Consider the following 9,044-nt stretch of genomic DNA (forward strand, 5'->3'; position numbering starts at 1 on the left):
AGAGCCAGACAGGACTGGAGCCGAGTCTGCGGTGACTAATCGCTGGTGCTCGGGAGGCCGTGGTGAATTATTCACACGGATTCTGTGAATTATTCAAGTTGTTATTATTTATTTTTCAGATGCGCCTGCGGCAGAGCCTCCAGGCCCATGTTCAAAGGATGACATAAGTCCTGACTCTTGATCGCCCGCGTCTGTGGGGAACAAGTCAGGCCTCTCTCGCGCCTCACCCAGGAGTCCCAGAGAGCGGGCTGAGGGCACAGAGCTGCTGCCTTCAGGGCGGGCTCCTGCAGGGCTCCGATCCTGATGCCAATTACAGAACTAATAGTTACCGCTTACTGCGTCTCACGGTCCCACCACATCACTTCCCTGCACAGGCACAAGCCAACAGCCCGACGGCCCTGTGAAGACGCTCCTCAACCCCACTCTACAGATGACGGAGCTGAGGCTCCCACACGTAGTATCCCTTGCCCAAGGCCACCAGCTAATAACTGGGATTCTGGCCCAGGTCTGCGGATCTCTAAAGCCAGCGGCCGCCATGCGGCATACGTCTGTGGGTGATGTGCCACGTGCCCGACAAGGTCCTACCAAATCTCTTTGCTGCCCCAACTGCACCCCCACCCCAACTCCAGGCTTTAAACCAGGCTGAGGGCAGGGCTGGCCCAGGACTTCTAATGCTCTCAGAGGAAACTTCTGTGTATCCATGGCAACAGGGTCCCGAGCAGTCAGAGCTGAGCAAGGTCTACCTCTCGGGAGCAGAGGTGGCCTTTGCCCACAGAGTCCCCAGGTGAAGTGGCCCAGGCTCTGAGCAAGTGTGACTCAGGGTTGCCGCAGCCACTCCCAACCCCCCGGCCTCACACAGCCCTCCCTCCCGCCTGCCTCAGACACAGACAGAGCACTGCCTCCCCCATCTACACACACAGATTTCTGAAAGAAGCAGCCACCTGGCTTCCCTGCCTCCTTCCAATAACTCCCCTGCTGTCTAAGCTCCAGCCCTCTGGCTGCAGCTCCGGTCTCTGTCCCTGAGGAGCCCCCCTCTGCCCCTTCCCGGAGCTGCCATCTGGAGGACGCAAAGTGGACATGCCGACTCAGCTCCGGGGAGGCCCTGAGGGCCCCTTGTCAACGAGACCATAGTCTCACAGAGACACCCTCGTGTCCTGGAAGGGCACCTTTGTCTTCCTGCTACCCTGTTCGTTCATTCATTCATTCATTCACTCATTCACTCCATAAATCCTTATTGAATGCCTGCTATGTGCCGAGCACTGTTCCAGGTACCAGGGGAACGGCCAAGAGCAGCAGGCCCTCCTTGTCAGGCTCCTCCCCAACCTCCCCGCGCCCACATCGGCTCTCCCAGGACCTGTCTCTCCTGACAGCAAGCAAGCAGAACCTCAGGCAAACTGGATTCGAGGCTGACTCTAGCAGTCAGCCTCTCTGGGTGACCTTGGGCCGGCACCTCCGCCCACCTCTGCCTTCCTCCTTTTGAAAATAAGGGAGTGGGGCCAGAATCTGCTTTCTAAGGCCGTGCCAGCCTGGCTTTTCTCAGGTGTCAGTAACTCAACAACAGGGACATCATCGTTTCCATCCTACGGCTGTGAAAGTCAGGGTTTGCACATGCTTCATCTCAGGTGGACTTAATAACTAGCCCACTCCTCTCGGCTCTGTGCATTTTAAAGAGGAGTCTGGGGAAGGCTCTGTCGCTTGTGGTGTATTTCAGTTGCCGGAGAGGCTTGGGGGCTGAGGAGGAAAGGAAACAAACAACTTCAGAATGCCTGCTTTCCTTGCAAATGTTCTTTGTTAATCTTTGTAGAGGTGGCTACGATTATCCCCATTTTACAGACAAGGAAACTGGGACTCAGGCCACACAGCCGGTAAGTAGCAGGGCTGGGATTTGAATCCAGGCCCACGCTGGCTCACGCTCTTGCTGCGCCACCAGGCTGTCTCCCCCGTCTCAGATGGGCCCTGGGGACGGAGTGTGGCTTCCTCTTCCAAAGCCTATTGGAGCTGGGGGAAGAGACCCCTTCACTGAAATGACTTCTAGGCAGTCGGTGCCGCTGATTTGATTTCTCCCTTCTCCACCGACAGAGGAGAGGAAAACCTTGGGCTCAGATATGCTGAGTCATCCAGGGCCCAGGAAACCCAGGGTTATATTTACCCCAAGGCAGCCACCTCAGCAGGTTCGGGGCTGTACTTCCTCTTTCTCTCAAAGCACCTGGACTCCTTCCCTGGCCAGGCAGGCAGGTAAGGAGGGACCGTGGAGCTGGAACGCAGTGGCGGGGCACCCCCGCCTGCAGCCCAGTCAGTGACCTTGTGGGCTGGACACTGACCTCTCCCTCAGCCCAGCCTGACATCAGCCTGGGCTTTGCCCCAGTGGTCCCCAGACCACTGGCATCTGAATCCCAGGGCTTGTTAACACTGCCAGCCTGCATATTCCTCCAGACCTCCAGAGGGGATCTGGCAGGAGTGTGCGTGACACAGGTTGTTAACCAAGCTTCCCCCTGAAGCTCAGAACTGCTGGGCTGAAAAGCCCGGGCTTTGGGGCAATCCTGAGTGAGTTATATTCCAGTGGCTGACACTCACTAGTTAGGTGGCCTTGGGCTCGGCACTATGTCTCCCTGAGCCCAGTTTCCCTGTTTGTGGGATAAGAGTGATAACTACCCCTCCTCATGGGGTTGTTATGAGGATTACACTAGATGATGGAGACCATGTGCTCAGTAAAGGCCAGGGCGAATGAGCATGGCGGCCCACCCCTCCCCCACCCCCCAGGTGAGGCTGGCCCTGGGCCCATAGTACTGGGAGGACTGAACTTGTCCCCCAGGCTCTCAGCTCCTCCCAGCTGCGGTGTATCTAGTGGCAGTTTCTAAGAACTCACCCTCCAAATCACAGTCACGGGTCCCCGTTGGCCTCTCTCAAGGCTCCAGCAGGAGGCCAGCTCTGCAGAGCTTTGCCTTGGACAGACTGGTGTGGAAGGGGTCAGAGACAGATGCCTTGTGCTCTCATGGGCAGAAGACTTGGGGCTGTGATCTGGGACCCAGGGAGTGACCCCAACTCCATCCTGGGAGCTGCCATTTAGGGAGAACCTGCTTCCCAGGCAGTTACATTCCCTGTTGGACTTCCTCTCGCCCTGGCTGAGGTTAAGTGCTTCTGTTTACAGACAGCAGACCAGGGGCTCAGTCTTTGCCTAAAGTCGTGGAGCTTCTAAGTGGAGGAACTGGGTCAGCATGATTCCAAAGTGTGAGTGTTTGCCCAGTGTGTGACAGCACCTCCCTGAATCTTCCTTATCATCGTGATGATCTACTAAGACTTAGTAAGGACCACGTTTGGGCCAAGCCCTCTACATGCCTTTTCCCACTTAACTTTCACGATCGCCCTCTGAGATGGATTCTCTTATTATAATTCCTACCTTATAAGGAAGGAAACTGGCACTCAGAAAGGCTGAGGCTCTCGGTTGGCGTGGCTTTTTCACTGCTACATTAGGGTCCTGGGAGAGCACCCCGCTCCACTCATCTTCCGTGGCTGTGCTTCACCTCCAAGGCCCCCCTCTGCCTCACTACCCACCCCTGTCCCTACCCTTCCTTCTGTTTGGAGATCTCCTTACCCCACCTGTGCCTTCATCCTGTCCCCTCTGACCCCAGGCCAGGACCCGCAGAGGTGGGCTCCTACCCCCAAGTCCAAACAACTCACTGCCCATCCCTGCTGCCTCCCAGCCCCCGGGGGAGCTGCACCCTAATTGCGTCTCAGGCTGGGAGGCTATTAGCCTATGATTGCTTCCCCGGTGCTGGCCTTGCCCCCTGGGTACCTGCTCTCAGCTTCCACAGGGACTTGAGATGACGTAAACCCCAATCCAATCTGAAGGCTTGGCCTCCTCAACACCCCAGCACCCAGTCCAGAATGGCTCCTCCCCAGGGAAGGGGGTCCCCTCACTGTAGGGTGGCAGGATGGGGTTCCCAGCCAGTCAGGCGCAGCAGACACACATCTATGTACACCCTATGGGTGCTGCTGCTGCTGCTGAGGGAATCCTCAGACTGAGCCCCCTCCCCACTGTGTGCCCCTGTCCACTTCCTGCCAGCTGCCTCCATTTCCTCCCAGGATGCCCCGTGGGAGGGCAAGGGCCCAGGGGATAGGACTCCTGGCTCAACCACTCCCTCTCTGTGACCTTGGGCCAGTCCGTTCCAGTCTCTGGGCCTCAAAAATAGGAGGTTCATCTTGGTGATCCAAGCTCCAGCCAGCTCCAGCCAGCTCCAGCCAGCTCCAGCCTGAAAAATAATACCATCTTGAGAATGCCTGGGGTTTTTCCTTCTACTGATATTGAATGAATACTAGGCATGGTGCCAGGCATTGAGGATTCTAGAAAGGCAAGTTCCTGCCCTCACAGAGCTCACAGCCACGAGAGGGAAAGGACCAGGCAGGTACAACACGAGTGATCAGAGCGAGGATGGGGGGCACAGGCTGAGGTGGGGACAGGGGAAGCCGGTGGTCCCCTGGGGTACCCAAAGGAGGAGCCTTTTCTAGCTTAAAGGAGGGATCTGAAAAACTTCCCTTCAAGACTTCTGATACCTAGAAAATGAGTGAGAAGGGTAGGGTGTGGGGCTGGACCAGCAGAGGGAAGAGCGGTGGGAGAGACCTGGAGGCCTTGGGGGAGGGGTGTTATCATGGAGGCTGGAGAGTGGATGGAGGCCGTGTCAGCCTTGTGGTGAATGCCCTAGTCTGAGGGCACTGAGGAGCTAGAGAAAGATTTGGGACAGGAGAGTAATGTGGCTGCCATATGGAGGAAGGATCAGGGGCCAGAGGGGTGAGGGCGGGAGACCTTCCAGGAGGCTTCTAACCATCTGTCCTACCTCCCAACTTGGGAACAGCCTGCTCCTGTCCCCATTGGAAATGGAGGCAAGACTTTCCTTCCTCTTCTCTTTTCCCGACACTCCCCAGTTCCCCTCTCCACAGACGCAGACACACACACACACACACCCAGACTTGCTGCAGATCCCCTTAGGGAGTAGGGCAGAGGTTGGGGAGGGGACCCATGTGCCCTAGGAAGGAGCTAGAAGGGAAGGGGTCTGGAGGCTTGGTGCCCAGCTGGAGCTCCAGTAGGGAGAGTGCCCTGTCACTCGGAGCACAGCAGTGTCCCTCCCCTGTCCCCTAAGGGGTTAATCTCTCCCTGAGCCATGGAGACTAGAGCTGGGAGTATCTTTTCTTCCTCTCCACCCGCCTCCCTAGGCTCATCATTGGAGCCCTCTGTGTGTGTGTGTGTGTGTGTGTGTGTGTGTGTGTGTGCGCGCGCGCGCGTGTGCGCATGGAGAGTGTAGTGTCAGTGCATGCAGCACAAGCCAGGTGCCATCAGCCCCGCCGTGTAGCCGCCATAGGGAAGTGGGCCCCAGGGCCGCTCAAGGCTCAAAAGGGATTTCAAGAGGATTCAGAGATTAGAGAATTAAACTTCCTGCCACATCCTCTGCTGAGCCTGGAATCCTGGGGCCCCAGCTGCACAGAGTGTGGGGCTGGGCCGGGCCAGGGTGACCCTGGGCTCTGGGCTTCCGCTCCTCGCCCTGCCTCCGGCAGCCCAAGGCTTCCTCAGGCACCTTCCCAGACAGGCACCCGGGCCATGTGCAGCCCCCACCCCAGGGCCCAGACACACAGAGTCTCCTCTCGGTCCTGTGCCTCTTCCAGGGCCCCCAGGGGGTGTGGGTGCTGAAGCCATCATTTCCGATACCCTGACCGTCCGTCAGTGCCAACCCTGGCCAGGATGGCCCCTGGAAGGCACATCTCTGCTGTTGTCCATCTCCACGGCCATCAGTAGCCCAGGCCCACCCACCTCCTCACTCATCTCCCCACGTCCCCCCTTGCTCCTCTCCATCTACCTTCCACATTGCAGCCAGACAGATGTTTCTAGAACAGTCAGTCCACTACTCTCCTCGGTGTCCTTCAACAGCTCCACATGCCCTCAGGATAAAAGCCAAACTCCATTCTGTGGTTTCCAAGGCCAGGTTTACCACTCTGGCCCTGGCGCCTGACCGCCCCACCGCCACCACTGGCAGCTCAGGAACGCTCCTGGCCAGTCTCCAGGAGTTCGCACCTCTGGATCTTTGCACTGACTGCTTCCCTGCTCAGACCTCCCTCTCACTCACCACCTCCAGGCAAATCCCTCCTCATCCCTCTGGACTCAGCTTCTGCCAGAGCCTCTGACCACTACATAGGCACCCTCTTTGGGTTCCCATAGACCCCAGAACTTCATCTGTCGTAGCTCTGACCACACTGTACCAAAATGCCTGCTGAACATAGTCATCTCCCACACTTCACTGTGTCGATAAGAACTCAGTGTCTTCCAAGTGGATGAAGGCATGAATGAGGTGAGAGAAAGGATGGTGAATATTATGCCGCAGGACTCAAAGCCAAAGACACTGTGACTAGTACTACACTTAGCATGTGCCTCTCCTTACCTGGCCCTGTGCTGAGCGTTCTCATTTCATTCTGCCAATGACCCTGAGAGAGAGGCATTATTGCTATTATTCCCACCTTATAGATCAGGAAACTGAGGCGTAGAAAGATGAATTCACCCAAGGTCAAATAGCCAGAGGGTGGTACAGGCTATATGTTCCCAAGTGCTGGGGCAAGGGTTTCCAGCTGGCGCACTTGCACTGTGTGTGAAGAGGCAAATGAACTTGCAAAGGATGTTGATCAGCTCTCGATCCCTTCGCAGTCCTAGAGAAGACGTGACCTGCTCTTCTCCCACACCAGAAGTTCTGCTTCTCTGGCAGTGGGGTAGGAAGAACCTGAGTCCCTAGGGGGATGATGTGTCACCCGACCCTGGAACCTTCCAGGAGGTGAAAGGGAAGCCAGTCCATCAAGACCCCATCTTTCCTACTCATGTCTCTTTCAGAAGCGGGAGAAATCCAGGAAGCCTGAAGCACATCCCTCATCTTCAGGGAAGAAGGTAAGGTGCTGAATTTAACAGCAACGCAAATTTGGTTGGAGAGGAAATGAGATTTCTTTGTCAAGGTGAATGTGTCTGGGAGAGCTGGGAACGGGGTGGAGTGGGGAGGATGGGGGCACTTTGAGGGGGCTGCAAAACGGGGAGTACGGATCTGGAATTATTAGAATGTTGATTATGTCCTCTTGATTGTTAATGAAATTCTTCACCTTGGATTTCTGGACCGGGGTAAAGCTCCCGGAGCTCATTTTCCCGCTGATGAGAGCAAAAGAGAGGGCAGGAGGGGGCAGAGGACTCTGAGCTTAGGGAGGAATTAAATTCTGCCTAAACAAATGGGACTGGACAAGCCTGGCCACTGCCATTTGGAGACAGAGCCCTGGGCTGACCCGAGGGCCTGGTGGAAATGGGATGGAGACCCCTGGGTGGAGAGTGGCCCAGAGGCCTGACTCAGGTGGCAGAGTGCAGCCCCAAGAATAATAACAGCCAACATTATTGAGTGCCTTCCGTGCGGCCCACATCAAGTGTGCTGTTACACCAAACCCTCCCAACAGCCCTTGGAGGCAGGTGCTGTGATTGTTCCCATTTTGTAGATGAGGACACTGAGGCACAGAGAGGACAGAAGCTTGTCCAAGTTCCTGTCAATGGTTCACCAGCCCGGGCAGCCTGGCACCAACGCCTGTCCTTTGAGATCTGAAGGACACCCAGCTCTCCCACTACTTCACCCCCTCTCTGAGCTTCAGCTGCCCGATCTGTAACGTGGGGCCAATAACGGTTGGCATCACAAAGGCTACTGTTAGGAGTCAATGGAATAAAAACTTACATGAAGAGCAACTCAGCACAAAAATGGTGTTCTCTTTGGAGCCTTGCTCTTTGCCTCCCAAAGTGGGGAGGTGTCCCTTCTTATCTGGCTGGCTGAACACCTGTGACTGTGACGTGGAGGCACTTTTCGAGGCGCAGGGGGTATAACTGTGAACAAAATGGACAAAAAGCCCCGCCCTTGTGGAGCGGACACTTAGCGAGGGGAGGCAGACCACAGAGAAGATACGAAGTAAATTAGAGCGCATCTTAGAAACAAGAAATGCAGTAGAATAAAACCAAGCAGTAAACGGAAGAGAGGGCGTGCTGATGGGGGGCTGCGGTGGAAATAGGGTGGTCAGAGGGGTCTCGCAGAGAAAGTGACTTGGAGCAAAGACTCACAGGAAGTGCGGGAGTTAGCAAGCACACGTCTGGGGGAAGAGCATTCCAGGGCGAGGGGACAGCAACTTCAAGGTACAAAGGCTCGGAGGTGAGACCTTTTTACGAATAGCAAGCAGGCCAGAGTAGCTGCGCTGGCAAAGGCAGAATCATAGGAACTGGAGTCATGGAGACGGCGAGTGAAGATTGCGTGGACCTTGTTGGCCTTGGTAAGGACTGGCTTTTATCTGAATGAGACGAGACTCCACCAGAGGGTTTTAGGCATGATCTGATTTATGTTATAAAGGTATCACTCTGACTGTGGTGCCGAGAGTAGACTGGCTGTTGGGGTCGAGGACAGGAGCAGAGAGAGGAGTTAGGAGGCTCCCGCCGTAATCCAGGTGAGAGCAGATGGTAGCTTAGTTCAGGAAGGGAGCAATGGAGGTGTGATAGAGGTCTGATTCTGGGTGTTTTGTGCAGGTAAAGCCAACAGGATGAGCTGAAGGATAAAATATGGGGAGTGTGGGAGAAGGGATCACGGGTGATTCCAGGGGTTTGCCTGCTTCATCTGTCAGTTCCCTGAGGACCCATCCCCTCCTTTAAGATCCAGCTCCATCCTCCCTGACCTCCTCCACGTCCCTGAGACACCCTCGACTCACAGAGCTTTATTCAAAATCCACCACTTCCCACCCCTGGCTCCTTCCACTGCCCAGCCTGGCCTTACAGAGTCCAGGGTAAAGGCCCGCAGTGCATGCAACCTGCCCCAGAGTACACATCTGCCTCATGGCCTCCTGGGCTCCTTTAGCTCCTCCTGGATCAGGAGCTTCCATCACATCTGCTGTCCGATCTTGGGAGCCCTCGCCACCCTGCCACGTCCCTGGCAGCTCCCAACCTCAGTGCTCCCTTCTCATGCCCCCTGGAACTGGCCCCATCCCTGCCACATCGCTCTGCTCCT

General features: G+C 56.1%; 1 long non-coding RNA gene across 1 annotated transcript; it reads left to right on the forward strand.

The window, feature by feature from the left end:
• Positions 1 to 2,160: 2,160 nt before the first annotated feature.
• Positions 2,161 to 7,710, forward strand: LOC135321076 (uncharacterized). Its single transcript, XR_010380500.1, has 3 exons — positions 2,161 to 2,235; positions 6,866 to 6,919; positions 7,507 to 7,710. It is a non-coding gene; the product is annotated as an uncharacterized LOC135321076 (long non-coding RNA).
• The last annotated feature ends 1,334 nt before the right edge of the window (positions 7,711 to 9,044 follow it).

Source organism: Camelus dromedarius, chromosome 3 (genome assembly GCF_036321535.1).
Source record: "Camelus dromedarius isolate mCamDro1 chromosome 3, mCamDro1.pat, whole genome shotgun sequence".
NCBI lineage: Eukaryota > Metazoa > Chordata > Mammalia > Artiodactyla > Camelidae > Camelus > Camelus dromedarius.